Raw genomic sequence first — 19664 nt, 5'->3', positions numbered from 1 at the left:
ATGTTAAACAATGATAGCATTAAGATTTGTGAAAACAGTTAAACCAAAATAACAATAATTGAGATAATTGTAATTACTGAATTTTGTTCCATCGATTCTTTTAGGTTGAACCATGTTAAAACATTGGTCAAAGGCTGTCACGAACAATTGACCCAAAAAGGATATCAACCTAATTGCTACTTGTACCATTATTCGTGACAATTACGGATCACCGAAATCATGGATAGCAGTAGGAAAATCAACATTAATTCAGTTTGTCAGACTAATTAACATTAACATCCAATAAAAATGTGCACAAGAACCAATGAATACTTGAATTAAAAAGAAAAAAAATAAAGTAACTACAGAACCTCACAATGACACAATCGAACCTCCCCCCTTGAACCAGAAAAAGAAGCTTAGCTACTCATGATCTGCGCAATCTCCATGCTCTTCTTCTCCATAGCCGAACTGCCTTCTTGCTTCTTGGTCTTCTTGATGATCTCTTGGATCTTGGAATGAGTGATTTCTAGAGCTGGTTCACCCCCCTCTTTATATAGCCAAAGGAGAGGGCTGTTTTCCAACTCCTTCTAGGAGATCATATTATCCTTAGGGTGTTTTGATCTTATCTTGAACTAATCCTATCCTATCTCTTAACTAATGCTCTAATCTCAATCTTCTTATCTCTCTAGGATTACATTCAAGAATTTAGATCTGATAAAACTCTCTCCTTGGAGATTACCTTCGAAATTCGGACTCTTAACTCTTGAATTCGAGTTGGGCTGCTTCAAGGTACTTCTGCGAGTTGGGTTTAAGTTGTGAAATGGGCCTGGCTGCGAACTTGCTCCGACTTTGGGCTCATTTTCGTACTCGATGCGTGCCGAATCTGTCAAAATCTAAAACATAAAAGTTGTGGGTCGTCCCTTTATATTTCTAATGCTTCTTGAATTGTCCAATTCGGTGTCCGGAATTGAGAGTTAGGCCCAGATTACTGACTGTCGCCGAAACTGTGCAAAATCACCCGATTTGCCCTGTTTTCTTCCAATTGCCTTCTTAATTGCCCTGAATCGAAATACAAGAGTAATGAGTCCATTTAAGTGCTAAATAAATGTAAAAGAGTGAACATTAGGGGATAAAATTAGGGTTCGTTTTGGTCTCATCAAATCCCCCCACATTTAAATTTTGCCCGTCCTCGGGCATGGCAAAAGCTCAAGTAACACAAGAGAGACTAACTAATGATTTTCAATCTTTCTTTTTCTCTACCTGAGGCTTGGTTCATTTCATACTTTATTTCAGACTTGGTAACCTTTCCCTTTTCATCCCTCTCCCCTTTTTCTTGTCCAAGAGTGATCGCAAATCACCATTCCTCATGGTCTCAAGTTAAATCGATAGTCAAGGAGACAAGCCTTCCAGGGCTGAAACTCCTTGGACTGCACGGGTGTTCATTGCTTTTAACAAACCAATTCAGCCAGGTGCAATTACTTTCCTTTGAATCGAAACAAGGTGTGCTTATTGCCATAAGCTTGCTATATATCACATCTCCACCACTTAGTGTGAATTCCTAGGATTTGAAGGTGAGAATGGGGTTGGGGTTCTAGGGTGAGTGCATTTTATGCTCCATCTCACCCTTGCCTTCTTTTCAAGATGTGAGTGCATTTTATGCCCCATCTCACACTTGCTTTTATTTCTAGATGTGAGTGCATTTTATGCTCCATCTCACATTAGTCACGATTTTAGTTTCAAACTCCCTTTCTTTTTTTTTTTTTTCACAAGAATCACAGGGTTTCACCGCCTGATCCATGAATTCATTGATCATGGTCTCTATATGCCTAACACAGCAAGTTCTAGAATAATCAGCCCATGTTTGACAGATAATTATGTGAAAATCAATCAAACCCTTATGCATCTTGCCTATTGATCGATTAAAATCATGAGGTACCATATGCAGCCAAGAAAGATTCAGTTAGTCATACTTGCATCCTATCTTATCTATTCAGCCTAAGCACATGATTCCTGATAAGTTGAAATCATTAAAGGATAAGTTTCCGGGAGCAGAAATTTGAAGAAGGTAAAGTATCCCAAATTTCCATCAGATTTTCCTAATCCCCCCACACTTAAGTTATACATTGTCCCCAATGTATGTGATTATGCATAAAGTAGAAGGATTTGGGGGTACTTCCCTGTTTGTCTTGTTGGGTTCCTGCTAAACACAAAAATCAAAACCAAACAAAATAACAAATATAACTAAACACAATGGGTTGCCTCCCACAAGCGCAATTGTTTAACGTCGTTATGCTCGACGTCCTCTTTTTTCTACTTTAATCCAATGAATACCGTGGAATGTCCAACGAGATGTCTACCGTAGAGGGGACATTTGCATCCTCATGGAACAACTTCAATCGATGTCCATTCACCTTGAAGATCTTACCTGTGTCGAGACTTTTGATCTCTACTACACCATAGGGAAAAACATTAGTCACAGTAAACGGACCCATCCACCTGGAACGCAGCTTACCTGGCATGAGTTGAAGTCGAGAATTATACAATAAGACTTTTTGTCCAATTTTAAATTGTTTTCTTAAGAGTGCATTGTCATGGAATGATTTGGTCTTTTCTTTGTAGATTCTTGAATTCTCGTATGCCTCTAACCTCAACTCTTCCAGCTCTTGCAACTGGAGCTTCCTTTCCTTCCCTACTTCTTCCATATTCATGTTGCATTGCTTGATTGCCCAATAGGCCCTATGTTCAATTTCCACCGGCAAGTGGCAAGATTTGCCAAAAATTAACTTGTAAGAGGACATACCTATTGGGGTCTTGTAAGCTGTCCAATATGCCCAGAGAGCATCATCTAGACGTAGGTTCCAATCCTTCCTTCCTGGATTCACCGTCTTTTCCAAGATGGACTTTACCTCTCTATTGGAAATTTCAGCTCGCCCATTAGTCTGGGGATGATAAGCAGTGGCAATTCGGTGATGCACCCCATATCTTCTCAACAAGGCTTCAACTGTTCTATTGCAAAAATGGGTCCCTTGATCGCTTATGATGGCTCGAGGAATGCCAAACCTACTAAAAATATTAGACTTTATAAACCCTACAACACATTTAGAATCATCAGTTTTGGTGGCTTTGGCTTCCACCCATTTTGAGACATAATCGACTGCTAAAAGTATGTAAGAAAAACCACAAGAGGGGGGAAAGGGTCCCATGAAACCAATGCCCCAAACATCAAATATTTCACATATAAGAATGGGGGTTTGGGGCATCTCATTCCTGCGAGATCTGATTTGATGTGATTTTATGTGCTTAGCTTCAATCTGATTTGATGTGCTTTTGTTATTTAGTGGAAATAAATAAAGTGCATGTTTGATTCATGTTGTTTGGTTTAATTCTGTGTAAAACCCTAAAACTGGACATTTATAGAGACTCATGTTAGTTTTAAATGTTCACAGCCGTTGGATAAGTCTGGGGAGATTTATCCTGCCAAGGCTGATACTGGTGTGCCACCAAGTGTTGGGATGGCCTGTCTCAGCCATCAGGGTAAGACCCGAGGCACATGCAGTATGGGATTACTTGAATCCTTGAACCGGACCAGATTTCCAGTATTGCCCTGGACCTTGGAGATAGATGGGCAAAACTGGAAAGTTACACCTGACCCCTAGACTCGATTATGACATTTCACTAGGTGTTGGATCAGGCTGCCTTTGATATGCCAATCAGTGAGATCCTTAGCGGGGATCAAAACCTGGGTATGTTGGGGCAGTTTGAGAATTCATCTGAGTGGGTGATCATAGTGACAGAATCAGCCACTTTGTCGGACAAAGGGTAATGATCGGGAATGCACTCTCTCTGATGGAAACCAAAATGCCGGCAGTTGATTTCAATCGTTGGAATTTTGTTTTGCAAAATTAATATATTTATATATATATGTACAGTTTCAAATTGTTTGCAAATGATTTTAATTCCCGGGATCCATGTGAGAGGAGAGTGCGGCACTGTTCCTTGCAGCCGAGGGAGAGGTCCTCTCTTGTCGGGCAGTGCTTGATCATTAAGGGCTGAGAGGTTAAGTGTAAGACCATTGAGGATAATACCTGATGGGCTAATCTTACACCTGCCCACAGTCCCTGGGTTTTTATAAGATGGCTTGGCCCAGGGACCACTTAATGTAAGTGTTGGGCCCATAGGGTCCATATGATGGACTCAAGGGGTTCATTGAGTTTTTCAATGAATTCGACTGGGCCTTGTTTTAGAGGTTGTGCCAAACCCATGTGGCTGGTGTGTAGATCAATGCTTGGGTCCCACGCCATACAAAGAAGCCCAACTGGGCAGCAGATTGGAAAGTAATTAGACACTGAACACTTAATGGGCCAAAAGCCCATTTCGAGGTGGGCTGATATGATCACCCATCCATGGGGCGAATTTGAGATTAAAGTTAGTAAAAGGATTGGGCCTTTAGCCTTATCCACTCTTAGAGACCAAATTCAAATTAGATTTGAATCTGGTAACCTCCTGATAAGATTAGGAGTAAGCTAACTCTATCTGCAGAAAGGATTAAGATTATCCCCTATCGAAATACTGATTTGGATTAGGATAACTCCTAATAAGGAGGTTTCTTAATCAAGAAGAAAGGAGGAGATTTTGAACAAAGAAAAATCGCAAGAAAGGTTCCTGCAAATTCAAATCAGATCTCATACTCTCCAGAAAAAGAGAAAAAGCAGTTCAGCCTTTTTCGGTTTTGGTGATCTCCTCCTGCCGCCGCCATCTGCCATTGCAAGATTAGATCTTTGCAGAAAAGAAAGTCAAGAAATCTGTTCTTGACATCAGTCTTGCAAGAAAGACTGAAAAGGATTCAGTGTTTAGTACTTCCAGAGGATTCTTGTGAAGGATCCAGTGTGTAGGACGCACCCTGCTGGTTCTGTTCCATTAACAGCTGTGTCATCTTCAGCAGGAACGGATCTTGGAGCATTCTTTGGGCGTGAACACCAACTTTGGGAGATACTGCTTCTCTAGATCAGGTATATTCCTCCCATTTATCTTTTGGTACAGATCTGGTTTGATTATGGTTCAAGTAGGATTCTTGAATATTTTATTCTAAATTTAGGGAATATGATTCCCAATTGAGAGAAGGTAGGAAATTTTTGAAATTCGCTCACCCATTCCGCAACCTTTATGGCGTCCATTAGATGGATCCTACCATTCTTTCATATAAACCCTACAACACATTTAGAATCATCAGTTTTGGTGGCTTTGGCTTCCACCCATTTTGAGACATAATCGACTGCCAAAAGTATGTAAGAAAAACCACAAGAGGGGGGAAAGGGTCCCATGAAATCAATGCCCCAAACATCAAATATTTCACATATAAGAATGGGGGTTTGGGGCACCTCATTCCTGCGAGATAGTGTACCTGTTTGTTGACATCTTTCACAGTTTTTACAAAACAAGTAGGCATCTCTAAATAGGGTGGCCCAATACAGCCCACTATCCAAGACTTTTCGAGCAGTCCTCTTTGGCCCAAAATGGCCCCCACAAGCATAATTATGACAAAACTTTAGAATTGACATCTGCTCCTCCTTAGGGACACATCTCCTAATCATTTGGTCAGAACAAAATTTCCATAGGTAGGGTTCGTCCCATACATAATATTTCGCCTCATACTTGATTTTATTCTTTATGGATCTGCTAAGGTTATTAGGCAAAATTCCCGTGACTAAGTAATTCACAATGTCAGCATACCATGGAGTCATACCTCTCATGTGAAACAACTGCTCATCAGGAAACAACTCACAAATGGGAGAGGAGTCCTCGTCTTTCACCAACCTACTTAGGTGATCAGCCACCGAATTTTCAGCTCCCCTTCGATCCTTGATTTCTAGATCAAACTCTTGGAGCAAGAGTATCCACCTTATCAGCCTTGGTTTCGACTCCTTCTTTCCTAGTAGGTATCTCAAAGCTGCATGGTCAGAAAAAACAATCACTTTAGAGCCAAGCAAATATGACCTAAATTTGTCTAAAGCAAACACAATTGCTAATAACTCTTTTTCAGTGGTTGTGTAATTGCTCTGTGCAGCATTCAACATTTTGGAAGCATAGTGAATGACATGGCTCTTCCCATTTATTCGCTGCCCTAGAACAGCCCCTACTGCATAATTATTTGCATCTGTCATGATCTCAAAGGGCAAGTTCCAATCGGGTGGTTGAATGATGGGTGCAATGGTTAATAAATTTTTAAGCTTGTTAAAAGCTTCCTTGCACTCATCATCAAAATCGAAAGGCACATCTTTTTGCAGCAAACTGGACAATGGCAGAGCAATTTTTGAAAAATCTTTGATGAACCTGTGATAAAAGCCTGCATGTCCAAGAAAAGAATGAACCTCCCTAACATTTGTAGGGTAAGGTAAACTCACAATCAAATCAATTTTTGCCTTGTCGACTTCTATTCCTCTGGCTGAAACTACATGTCCCAACACAATACCCTCCTTCACCATAAAATGACATTTTTCATAGTTTAAGACAATATTTGTTTCCACACAACTATTCAGAATTTTACTTAAACTATTCAAACAATCATCAAACGAATCACCATAAACAGTAAAATCATCCATGAACACTTCAATGCATTTTTCAATAGAATCAGAAAATATGCTCATCATGCATCTTTGAAAAGTTCCCGGAGCATTACACAAACCAAAGGGCATTCGTCTATAGGCGAAGGTGCCAAATGGACAAGTGAATGTCGTTTTCTCTTGGTCTTCCTGCGCAATAACAATCTGATAATACCCGGAGAATCCATCGAGAAAACAGAAGAAACTTTACCTGCCAGTCTCTCTAGCATCTGATCAATGAAGGGTAGGGGAAAATGGTCCTTTCGAGTGGCCAAGTTGAGTTTTCGAAAATCTATTACCATTCGCCAGCCACCTTGTACCCTCATGGGAATTAGTTCCTTATTTTTATTTTTTACTACAGTCATCCCAGTTTTCTTAGGCACAATATGAATAGGACTTACCCATTTGCTGTTTGAAATTGGATAAATTATCCCTTCATCTAACAGTTTAAGCACCTCTTTCATTACTACCTCTTTCATCACCGAGTTGAGTTTCCTTTGTGGTTCTCTAACCGGTTTGGCATCATCTTCCAAAAGGATCCTATGCATGCAAATTGAGGGGCTGACCCCTTTTATGTTGGCTAGGGTCCAGCCAATCGCCTCCTTATGGTCCTTTAGGACATTGATGAGCCTCTCCTCTTGCTCCTCAATCAACCCTTTTGCAATGATCACAGGCAGTGTCTCTTTTTCACCCAAATAGGCATATTTTAGGTGATCAGGTAGGGTCTTTAGTTCCAGCTCCGGAGCCTGCAAAACAGAGGGCAACAACCTTGTGTGAGAAACCTTTGATTGAACATCAGAAGTCCTTACCTCCTGTTCAGGTTCCAGAGTATCATAGGATGCATCGATCTCCTCCTCCCTATCCGATTGTGCCTTATATTCTAGCTCATCATCCATGTCCTCCTCTCCAAAGACTTCCAGCACAATCAAATCGATAGTATCAATAGAGCAGATCAAATGACACTCACTAGGATATTTCATTGCATCAAAAATATTAAATTTTACAATCTCTCCATCAAACTCGACGGAGAGGGTACCCTCATCCACATCTATTTTGGTCTTGGCCATTTTCATGAATGGATGACCTAATAGAAGTGGGGCTGAACTCGTGGTTGTGTCTTCTTCCATCTTCAGGATGTAAAAATCAGCTGAAAAGATCAAATTGTTAATCTGCACTAATACATCCTCAACAATCCCTTCTGGGTATGCATTAGAACGATCAGCCAATTGAATAACAACTCTAGTCTCTTTTAAAGAACCTAGTCTCAATGCACAGTAAATCGAGTATGGCATGACATTAATAGATGCACCTAAGTCCAGCATGGCATTCTCGATTCGTTTATTGCCAATCACACAGGGTAGGGTAAACATACCTGGATCAGCACGCTTTTTTGGCAGGGTCCTCTTGATCACGGCCAAAACGTTCTCTCTTACTCTTACCTTTTCATCAATTCGCAGCCTCCTCTTGTTAGTGCATAACTCTTTCAAAAATTTTGCATATTTAGGGATTTGTTTTATTGCATCTAGCAAGGGAATGTTGATCTCCACCTTCCTGAAGGTTTCTAACACTTCTTGTTCATATTCCTCTTTCTTTGAATTTGCCAACCTGCTAGGAAAAGGTGGTACAACATTAGTAACCTTAGGGAGAGGGGGGTTCGATTTTACCTAAATGGGGCTATCGTTTGACCCTTGCCTTTCCTCTTCCTTGGCTGCCTTCGATGGTGAACTTGGTTGGGACTGCAACTCTCTTCCGCTTCTCAACACCACCACACTTGTATTCTCTTTCAGATTAACTACCATTTGTGAGGGTAGTTTCCCAGAGTTCTGTACCTCCAACTTGTTGATGGAAGTGGCAAGTTGGCTAATTTGGTTCCCCAAATCCTGAATGCTAGCTCTCGTTTCCTACTGAAATTGCTGAGTATTAGTAGTTAGAGCCTTAACTATTTCATCCAAAGACATACCTAAATTCAGGGGTTGGCTTTGCGCTGTGATGGGTGTTGAAAACTGGGGCTATTGACTGAAAAATTGGGGCTGATATTTCTGCTGTCCTCCTTGGGTCCCGTAGCTTAAGTTTGGATGATCTCTCCACCCCAGATTGTAATAATTGGAGTAGGGATCATACTTTTGTTGGGGCTGGCCCGAGAATCCTCCTATGACATTGACTTGTTGCATTGAACCATCTTGTAATGATGGACACATATCCGTAGGATGGCCAGGAATCGAACAGATATCACACACCCTGGCAGTTTGTACTTGTCCTGCATCGAGTTGTCTTACCAAAGCAGTTAGGTCAGAAATCTGATTTTCTAAATTTACATGGCTTACCTCATTAACCCGTCTAATGGTACCGTCTATCCTTGCACTGAACTGCTGTGAATTTTTGGCCATGTTGGAGATTAATTCCCTGGCCGCTTCAGGTGTCTTGTTCACTAGAGCTCCTCCACTGGCTGCATCGACCATACTTCTATCCATGGGCTGAAGCCCTTCATAGAAGTATTGGATTAACAACTGTTCAGGAATTTGGTGGTGGGGAAAACTAGCAACAAGTTGCTTAAACCTTTCCCAATATTCATATAATGTCTCACCACCAAACTGCCAAACTCCACATATTTCTTTTCTTATATTTGCAGCCCGGGATGTAGGAAAATATTTATCTAAAAATATCCTATTCATTTCATCCCATGTGCGTACAGAACCGGGAGGGAGAATATACAACCAATCATTTGCTTTGTCTCTTAAAGTAAATGGAAAGGCTATGAGTTTTACCTGGTCCTCGGTCATACCGTGGGGTTTCATGCTTGAACAGACGACATGAAATTCCTTAAGACGTTTGTGAGGGTCCTCACCTGGGAAACCATGAAATAGAGGTAATAATTGAATCAAACCAGATTTGAGTTCAAAGGCTACCTCAAGAGTGGGGTACGTGATGCATAAAGGCTGTTGGTTTATAATTGGTGCAGCCAACTCCCTTAATGTCCTCTCTCTGTCAGCCATTCTTTCTACTTCTTCGAAGATGGGAAGATCACAATCTGAATTCACCTTCTTTGATGAATGATCCTTCCTTTGCTTCGCCTCCTTTCTTAAATGACGGGTGGTCCTCTCAATTTCGGGATTGTACTCGAGTTCACCTCGTTGAGAAGCACGAGTCATAAAACAAAAGAGGTTAACAATAGGAAGGTAATAGCTAAGAAATTAAAGTTGCTCCCCGGCAACGGTGCCAAAATTTTGATGGGTTTGTCGAAGCCCTCAAAATTAGTACTAGTCCCACAATAAAATATTTGCAGTAAAAGTGGTTCTAGGTCGAATCCCACTGGGAGAAAATCAGTAATATCTTAGCCGAATGGATAAAGTAATTGTGTGGGAATATTAAATAACTAAAATTAAAAGAATAACAAACTAGAAAATCAGTGTTATTGAATTCTGGTTCAAGGGTTCGGGTTGAATCGATTGGCCATCGATCCTAGGTACAATTTAGCATTCTTGCAATTCAAGCATTTAACCTTAGATTTATTAGGATAGCCATAATAAACCTTGTGTTTTCCTAATTCAGTTGACCAAACCCAGCATTCGATCAACACTTATCACCACTCAACTGGGTACGATAGTGTTCCATGTTAAACAATGATAGCATTAAGATTTGTGAAAACAGTTAAACCAAAATAACAATAATTGAGATAGCTGCAATTACTGAATTTTGTTCCATCGATTCTTTTAGGTTGAACCATGTTAAAACATTGGTCAAAGGCTGTCACGAACAATTGACCCCAAAAAAATATCAACATAATTGCTGCTTGTACCATTATTCGTGACAATTATGGATCACCGAAATCATGAATAGCAGTAGGAAAATCAACATTAATTCAGTTTGTCAGACTAATTAACATTAACATCCAATAAAAATGTGCACAAGAACCAATGAATACTTGAATTAAAAAGAAAAAAAAATAAAGTAACTACAGAACCTCACAATGACACAATCGAACCTCCCCCCTTGAACCAGAAAAAGAAGCTTAGCTACTCATGATCTACGCAATCTCCATGCTCTTCTTCTCCATAGCCGAACTGCCTTCTTGCTTCTTGGTCTTCTTGATGATCTCTTGGATCTTGGAATGAGTGATTGCTAGAGCTGGTTCGCCCCCCTCTTTATATATCCAAAGGAGAGGGCTGTTTTCCAACTCCTTCTAGGAGATCATCTTATCCTTAGGGTGTTTTGATCTTATCTTGAACTAATCCTATCCTATCTCTTAACTAATGCTCTAATCTCAATCTTCTTATCTCTCTAGGATTACATTCAAGACTTTAGATCTGATAAAACTCTCTCCTTGGAGATTACTTTCGAAATTCGGACTCTTAACTCTTGAATTCGAGTTGGGCTGCTTCAAGGTACTTCTGCGAGTTGGGCTTAAGTTGTGAAATGGGCCTGACTACGAACTTGCTCCGACTTTGGGCTCATTTTCGTACTCGATTCGGGCCGAATATGTCAAAACCCAAAACATAAAAGTTGTGAGCCTTCCTTTTTTCTTTCTAATGCTTCTTGAATTGTCCAATTCAGTGTTTGGAATTGAAAGTTAAGCCCAGATTACTGACTGTCGCCGAAACTGTGTAAAATCACCCGATTTGCCCTGTTTTCTTCCGATTGCCTTCTTTATTGCCTTGAATCGAAATACAAGAGTAATGAGTCCATTTAAGTGCTAAATAAACATAAAAGAGTGAATATTAGGGGATAAAATTAGGGTTCGTTTTGGTCTCATCAATGGGTTGCTTTCCTTCAATATAATGTTTCAACCGGTGTCCATTTACCTTGAATGTAATCTCATCATCATTATGTAGTTCGATTGCTCCATATAGGAATACCTTAGCCACCACAAAAGGTCCGCTCAATCTAGTTTTCAATTTCCTAGGAAATAGCTTTAGGCGAGAATTAAAGAGTAGCACCCTATCTACTTCCTTAAATTCCTTCCTAGTAATTGGAGAATCATGCCATGCCTCGGTTTTTTCTTTGTAGGTGTGGGCATTCTCGTAAGCGTGATTCCTCCATTCATCTAACTCGTTGAGCTGAAGTTTCCTAGCCTCACCTGCATTGCTTAATTCAAAATTTAAAAATTTGGTAGCCCAATATGCTTTATGTTCCAACTCAACGGGTAGATGGCATGCTTTGCTGAAAACTAGTTGGTAGGGCGACATACCAATTGGGATTTTAAATGCAGTACGGTAAGCCCAAAGTGCAACATCTAACTTTAAGGACCAATCTCTCCTGGCTGTGATAACCATTTTTTCTAAAATTTGCTTTAACTCCCTATTAGAAACCTCTACTTGGCCGCTGACCTGAGGGTGGTAAGGGGTTGCAATTCGGTGTGTAACACCATACTTGTTTAATAGTTGTTCAAATTGCCTATTGCAAAAGTGCTTTCCCCCATCACTTATGATGACTCGAGGTGTTCCAAAATGAGTAAATATGAATTTTTTCATGAATTTAATAACAACTCGAGCATCATTAGTAGGGTAGGCACATGCTTCCACCCATTTTCTCACATAGTCCACAGCCACAAGTATATAAGAATTATTAACAGACTTTGGAAAATGTGCCATGAAATCGATGCTCCACACATCAAATACTTCGCAGACAAGTATGTTGTTCAAGGGCATCTCATTTCTTCGGAGATATTACCTGTCGTTTGGCAATGATCGCAAGCAGTTACATATTTGAATACGTCCCTGAAGAGTGATAGCCAATACAAACCGCTTTGAAGAATTTTTGAAGAAGTTCTTGATGCTCCATTGTGACCTCTAGCTTCTTTGTCATGGAAAAATTGTATGACACTTTGTACCTCCTCCTCAAGAATACATCTCCTTATCAAGCCGTCCCTGCAGATTTTGTACAAGTAGGGTTCATCCCACATGTAATATTTCACATCAGAGAAGAATTTCTTTCTCTGTTGATATGTCAGGAGAAGAGGCATCACATTCCTTGACAAGAAATTAGCCAAATCAATCGCATAGAGTTGCTCATCTGAGAATTCATCATGTAAGGCTGAATTATCAATATTTTCAACATACTTTTCATCAAGCCTTGATAAATGATCAGCCACTGTGTTTTCACTACCCTTTTTGTCCTTAATTTCTAAATCAAATTCTTGCAGCAGCAAGATCCATCATAGCAGCCTAGGTTTTGCATCTTTCTTAGCAAGTAGATATCTCAAGGCAGCATGGCCTGTGAATATGATAACTTTAGATAAGAGTAGATAGGATATGAATTTTTCAATAGCAAATACTACTGCAAGTAATTCCTTTCCGGTAGTGGAATAATTTTTTTTTACTTCATTCATGATCCTACTTGAAGGAATAGGATATCCATCACATGGACGCCCAAAGATTGCGGAATAAGGGGGTGAATTTCAAAAAAAATTTCTCTCCCTTCAACTGAGAATCGTATTCCCTATTTAGAAAATCATATTTTCAAGAATCATTCTTGAACCATGAACTGAACCAGATCTGAACCAAAAGGAGTAGGGAGGGATTATACCTGATACAGAGAAACAATATCACCCAATGGAGGTGTTCACGCCCAAGGAAGGATCCAAAATCTGCTCCCACTGAAGATGGTGCAGTGCAGGGTGGAGATTGATGGCATGAAAGACATTCCCTATGCCTCTGTAGACAAAGGATTGTGTGTTGTTTGCTGGAAAAGCAACAAACAGGGTTCCATTGCAGACTCCAAGACCAAGGCCGAGTACATTGCCGCAAGTGAGGCGGCCAAAGAAGCCGTGTGAATGAAGAAGTTCATTCACGAGTTGGGAGTAGTTCCGTCTAACACATCACCCATCCCATTGTTGTGTGACAACAATGGAGCTATTGCTCAGGCTAAGGAGCCTCGAGCCCACTCGAAGTAGAAGCACATCAAGAGGAAGTACCATGTACTGCGGGAGATTATTGGTAGAGGGGACGTCCTGATTCAGAAGGTAGCGTTAGCGGAAAATGTAGCAAACCCATTGACAAAGCCACTATCATAGAAAGTGTTTGAGAAACACGTGGAAAGAATAGGACTCCGGCTAGTACCTGATTGGACCTAAGTGCAAGTGGGAGCTGTTAGATAGTTTTGTATGCCCTTAGCTTCAATCAAGATGATGTACTTTATGAGTTATTTGTAAATGAATAAAAGTACATATTTGATTCAGGTTCCCTTGGTATGTTTCTATGTAATACCCTTAAACTGGACACTTAATGACACCCGTGTTAGTTTAGAATGTTCACAGCCAGTGAGTTAGTCTAGGGAGCCTATCCTGACTAAGGCTGACACTATGGTGCCACCAAGCCAGTTGGGGTGGCTTGTCTCAGCTACCAGGGTGAGACCCTAAGCACATACAATGTAGGATTAATTGAATCTTTGAACTGGATCAGATTTCTAGTATTGCCCTGGACCTTGGAGATTGATGGGCAAAATTGGAAAATTACACCCGACCCCTAGACTCGATTATGATATTGCACTAGGTGTCGGATCGGGCTGTCTTTGATATACCAATCAGTGAGATCCTTAGCTGGGGTCAAAACCTGGGTATGTTGGGACAGTCTGAGAATTCATCTAAGTGGGTGATCATAGTGACTGGATCAACCCCTTTGTCGGACAAAGGTAATGATCGGGGATGCACTCTCACTGATGGAAACCAAGACTGCCGGCAGCTGATTTCAATCGTTGAGATTTGTTTTTGCAAAATATATTTTATATGAGATATAAAAGTATATATATTATGGTTTCTAAAATGTTTGCAAGAAGGTTTTAATTCCCGGGATCCAGATAAGCAGAGAGTGCAACACTGTTCCTTGTAGCCGAGGGAGAGGTCCTTTCTTGTCGGGTAGTGTATGATCATTATGGGCTGAGAGGTTGGGTGTAAGACCATTGAGGATAATACCTGATGGGCTAATCTTGCATCTACCCACAATCCCTAGGTGTTACAAGGTGGCTTGGCCCAGGGACCACTTGGGGTAAGTGTTGGGCCCATAGAGACCATGAGATGGTTTTCAAGGGGTACACTATCCATAACAGTGTATTCGGCCAAGCCTTGTAACAAAGGCTGGGCCAAACCCATGTGGCTTATGTGTAGATCAATGTTTGGGTCCCACGCCATACAAGGAAGCCCAACTGGTCAGACCTTTAATGGGCCTTAAGCCCATTCGAACTGGGCTAATTTGATTAGTCACTTAAAGGGGCAAATTCTGAGATGGATTAGCTAATAGGATTGGGCCTAGACCCTATCCACTTAGAGAGTCCAAGATCTAAATAAGATTTAGATCTAAAAGCCTCCAAATTAAATTAGGAGATGGCTAATCTGATTTGCAGATAAGATAAGGGTTCTCCCTTATCACTTAAAGGGGCTACTTATCCAAATATGATTTGGATTAGCAACTCCTAATGGGATTAGGAGCTTATCCCTTTAAGCCTATAAAAGGAAGAGGGGGGCGGTAGCCTTTAGACATGCAACCAACACACTGTTGTCTTCAGAGCTGAGATCACAAGAAGAGAAAATTCTGCACCCTGCAAATACTCTCTTGCTGCCTCCTTCCTTCAACCGCCGCCTCCAGCAGTTTGATCTCTAGTTCTTTGAAGAAATCAAGATTTGATCTTGATACCAATCTTTTGGAGAAAAGATTGGTTGGAGCTGTATTCATTCACCATCCATTTGATTCTTGCAAATGGTCAAGTTCTTTTGGAAGAAAACTATTGATTCTGCTCCACCCTGCACTGTGCCATCTTCAGGGGAGCAGATTTTGGATCGTTCCTTGGGCGTGAATGCCTACATTGGGAGATACTGCTTATCTGTATCAGGTATAATCCCTCCCTACTCCTTTTGGATCAGATCTAGTTCAGTTTATGGTTCAAGAATGATCATTGAAAATATAATTTTTTAAATAGGGAATTCAATTCCCAGTTGAAGGGAGAGAAATTTTATCTGGTTCAGTTTTTTGTTCAAGAATGATCATTGAAAATATGATTTTCAAAATAGGGAATTTGATTCCCAATTGAAGGGAGAGAATTTATTTTTGAAATTCGCCCCCTTATTACGCAATCTTTGGATGTCTATGTGATGAATATCTTTTCCCTTCAACCGACTTGGTAGCATCACAGAGTCAGCCTTGTCAGGATAGGTCTCCCCAAAACGACCCACTGGCTATGAACATTCTAAACTAACACGAGTCTCATTAAGTGTCCAGTTTAAGGGAATTTCATAGAAACATACCAAGGGAACCTGAATCAAATATGTTTTTTTATTCATTTACAATAAACTCATAAAGTACATCATCTTGATTGAAGCTAAGGTCATACAAAACTGTCTAACAGCTCCCACTTGCACTTAGGTCCAATCAGGTACTAGCCGGTGTCCCATTCTTTCCACGTGTTTCTCAAACACTTTCTAGGATAGTGGCTTCATCAATGGGTCTGCTACATTTTCTGCTGACACTACCTTTTGAATCAGAACGTCCCCTCTACCAACAATCTCCTACAGCACGTGGTACTTCCCCTCAATGTTCTTCGACTTCGAGTGGGCTCATGGCTTTTTAGCTTGAGCAATAGCTCCATTGTTGTCATACAACAATGGGATAGGTGATGTACTGGATGGAACTACTCCCAACTCATGAATGAACTTCTTCATCCACACGGTTTCTTTGGCAGTCTCACTTGCGGTAATGTACTCGGCCTCGGTCGTGGAGTCTGCAGTGGACCCCTGTTTGTTGCTTTTCCAGCAAACAACACACGATCCTATCATGAAAACATATCCAGATGTAGACTTTCTATCATCTGGATCCGACTGGAAGTCAGCATCTGTATACCCTTGGATCTGTAGTGAGTTACCATCGAATACTATACAAAACTATTTTGTCCTTCGAAGGTACTTAAGTATATTTTTCATAGCAGTCCAGTGCTCCTGCCCTGGGTTGGCCTGAAATCTACTTACTACACTCACTGCCTGAGCAATGTCAGGACAAGTGCACAGCATGGCATACATGATGCTCCCTACGGCAAAGGCATAGGGAACATCTTTCATGCCATCAATCTCCTTAGAAGTCTTGGGAAACATCTTCCTGGAGAGAGTGACTTCGTGCTTGAAAGGAACATTTTCATTCATGAAGTATTCCATGCTGTATCTTTTGACTATTTTGTCAATGTAGGAAGATAGGGATAATCCTATTATCTGCTTTGATCTATCTCTATAGAGTCAAAGACCTAGAATATAGGATGCTTCTCCAAGATCTTTCTTGGAGAATTGCTGTGAAAGCCATACTTTCATCGTAGTTAACATTCCTACATCATTCCCAATGAGTAGAATGTCATCTACATACAGAACCAAGAAGGTAACCTTATCTCCACTGTACTTCCTATAGACACAGGGTTCATCTGGATTTTGCTCGAAGTCAAATGATTTGACAGTAGAGTCAAAACGGATGTTCCAACTTCTAGAAGCTTGCTTAAGTCCATAAATGGATCTATTGAGTTTATATGCCATGGTTTTCTGACCTGCAGCAACGAAGCCTTGTAGCTACTGCATATAGATTTCATCAATAAGATATCCATTTAGGAATGCAGTTTTGACATCCATCTGCCAAATCTCATAATCATGGTATGCTGCTATAGCTAACAGGATCGAAATGGATTTAAGCATGGCCACAGGCGAAAAAGTTTCCTCATAATCGATGCCCTCTTTCTAAGTGTACCCTTTCACCACCAGACGAGCTTTGATGGTCTCAACCCTACCATCGGGGCCCTTCTTCCTCTTGTAAATCCATTTGCAACCAATTGCTTTTACCCTAGAGGGTGGATCTACTAGAGTCCAGACTCCATTGGTCTCCATTGAGTCCATCTTTGCTCTCATGGCCCCCACCCACTTCTGGGAATCTTTGTCCAACATAGCTTCCACGTAAGTCACGGGATCCTCCTCACTAGTCAAGGTTTCCACCAGGTAACTTTCCTGGTCATAACCATAACGGGCTAGTGGCCTGGATACCCGAGTTGATCTTCTAGGTTGGTCTCTACCTGGAACTTGTGGGACATCTCCCACTGCTCCTGAGTTCTCCTCATCATGAACAATTTCCTGACGATGGGTGTCCAGGTGTAATCGGTCTCCAAGAACTGGGCATTTCGACTGCAGAACACTTTCTGCTCACTTGGGTCATAGAAAATGTATCATATAGAGCCTTTTGGGAAGCCTACAAATAGGCAATGGCTGGTCTTGGATTCCAATTTGTCTGCACTCATTCTTTTAACATGTGCTGGACAACCCCAAATCTTCAAGTGTCTGACACTTGGTTTCTTTCCGGTCCAAAGTTCATATGGAGTGTTCAGAACTGATTTGGTTGGATCCCAATTCAGCACATAAATTGCAGTCTCTAATGCGTAATGCCAAAAGGATGTGGGTAACTCTGAGTGTATGAGAAGTGATCAGACCATATCCAATAAGGTCATATTCCTCCTCTCTGAAACACCGTTAAGTTGTGGTGTAGCAGGAGGAGCTAATTGTGATACTATCCCATTGTCCTTTAAGTAGTCCCTGAATTCGTTAGAGAGATATTCGCCACCTCAATCAGATCAAAGGGCTTTAATTTCTCTCTCCAATTGTTTCTCGACCTCTTGTCTAAACTCTTTGAACTTTTCAAAGGATTCAGACTTGTGTCTCATTAGGTACACGTAACCATATCGTGAGAAATCATCTATGAAGGTGATGAAATACATGTGTTGATTCCGTGTCCTAACACTCAGGGGACCACATACATCAGTATGTATTAAGTCAAGTGTGCCTGTACATCTTTCAGGCTTACTGTTAAATGGCCATTTCGTCATCTTGTCTTGTAGGCAAGGCTCACAGGTGGGAAGATCTTCTACAGTTAGAAAATCCAAAGGACCATCCTTTACCAACCTTGTGATTCGGTCAACACCGATGTGGCCAAGTCAGTAATGCCACAGACACGTGGGATTAACTGTATCACGGGCTATCTTCTTGGGGATTTCAGCCGACGTAGTTTCGGTTATGTTAGTTTCCAGAGAAGGATGTAGAACATAGAGACCGTTCTCCAGTTCCCCGTATGCGATGAATCTATTATTTCTTTTAATAGTAATCGTCTTACTAAAGAAGACAGAATAACCATCTGCACACAGTTTTGAAACAAAAATCAAATTTCTTCTTAAGTTTTGTACATAAAGACAATCTTTGGGTATAATCTTTCCTTCTCTAAAAATTAACTCCACGGTTCCTATTGCTGTGGCTGCAACAGTTGCAGTAGTCCCCAAGTACAGAGTGACTTCTCCTTCACTCAGCCTTCTGCTTACCTTGAACCCCTGCAGTGAGTTACACGCATGAGTTGAAGCCCCAGAGTCAATACACCAGGATGCAGAAGCTACCAATAAATTGGTTTTTATAAAACAAGTTTTGAAATTACCTTTCTTGGATTCCAGGTAGGCAGGACAATTCTGTTTCCAGTGGCCGGTCTTCTTGCAGAAGTGACAGGCATCCGATGCTTAGTTGTTCTTCTGCCTTTTGCCCTTAGTGGCTTTGTTCTGGGCTTCTTTGCCTTCCTCTTTCTCTTGCCCAATTTGCTAGCTTCAACAAGCATAGCTACAGGCTCATCCTTTTTAATCAGTTCTTCAGCTCTTTGCAACATATTGCTGAACTCTTGCATGCTGACATTCAGCTTGTTCATGTTATAGTTCATGATGAACGGATTAAAGGAAGGAGGAAAAGAATTAAGGATAACATCTATCTGGGTTGCGAGGTCCAGCCCGAATCCAAGAACGTCCAGTTTGTTGATGTAAATCATCATCCGAAGACAATGGTCATCAACTTGTTGGCCCTTAGACATTTGAGTGGTCATGAACTGCTTCAAGACCTATTGCTAAGTAGAATGTATCTGCTCTTCATACATCGTCCTCAGGCTTTCCAATATGTCCTTGGCAAGTTCGATCTGATCGAACTGCCTTTGTATTGGGTTGTCCAAGGAGGTGATGATGTAACACCGGGCTAGGGAGTTTTTCTCCTCCCATTCCTGATAGTCTCTCATTCGGGCCTCAGAAGCCCTGTCACCCAGATGCTTCGGAGAA

Source organism: Nelumbo lutea, chromosome 4 (assembly GCF_056320005.1).
Source record: "Nelumbo lutea isolate HS-2025 chromosome 4, American lotus-T2T, whole genome shotgun sequence".
Classification (NCBI taxonomy): domain Eukaryota; kingdom Viridiplantae; phylum Streptophyta; class Magnoliopsida; order Proteales; family Nelumbonaceae; genus Nelumbo; species Nelumbo lutea.
The sequence above is the reverse complement of the archived record's forward strand: the minus strand, read 5'-3'. Positions refer to the sequence as shown.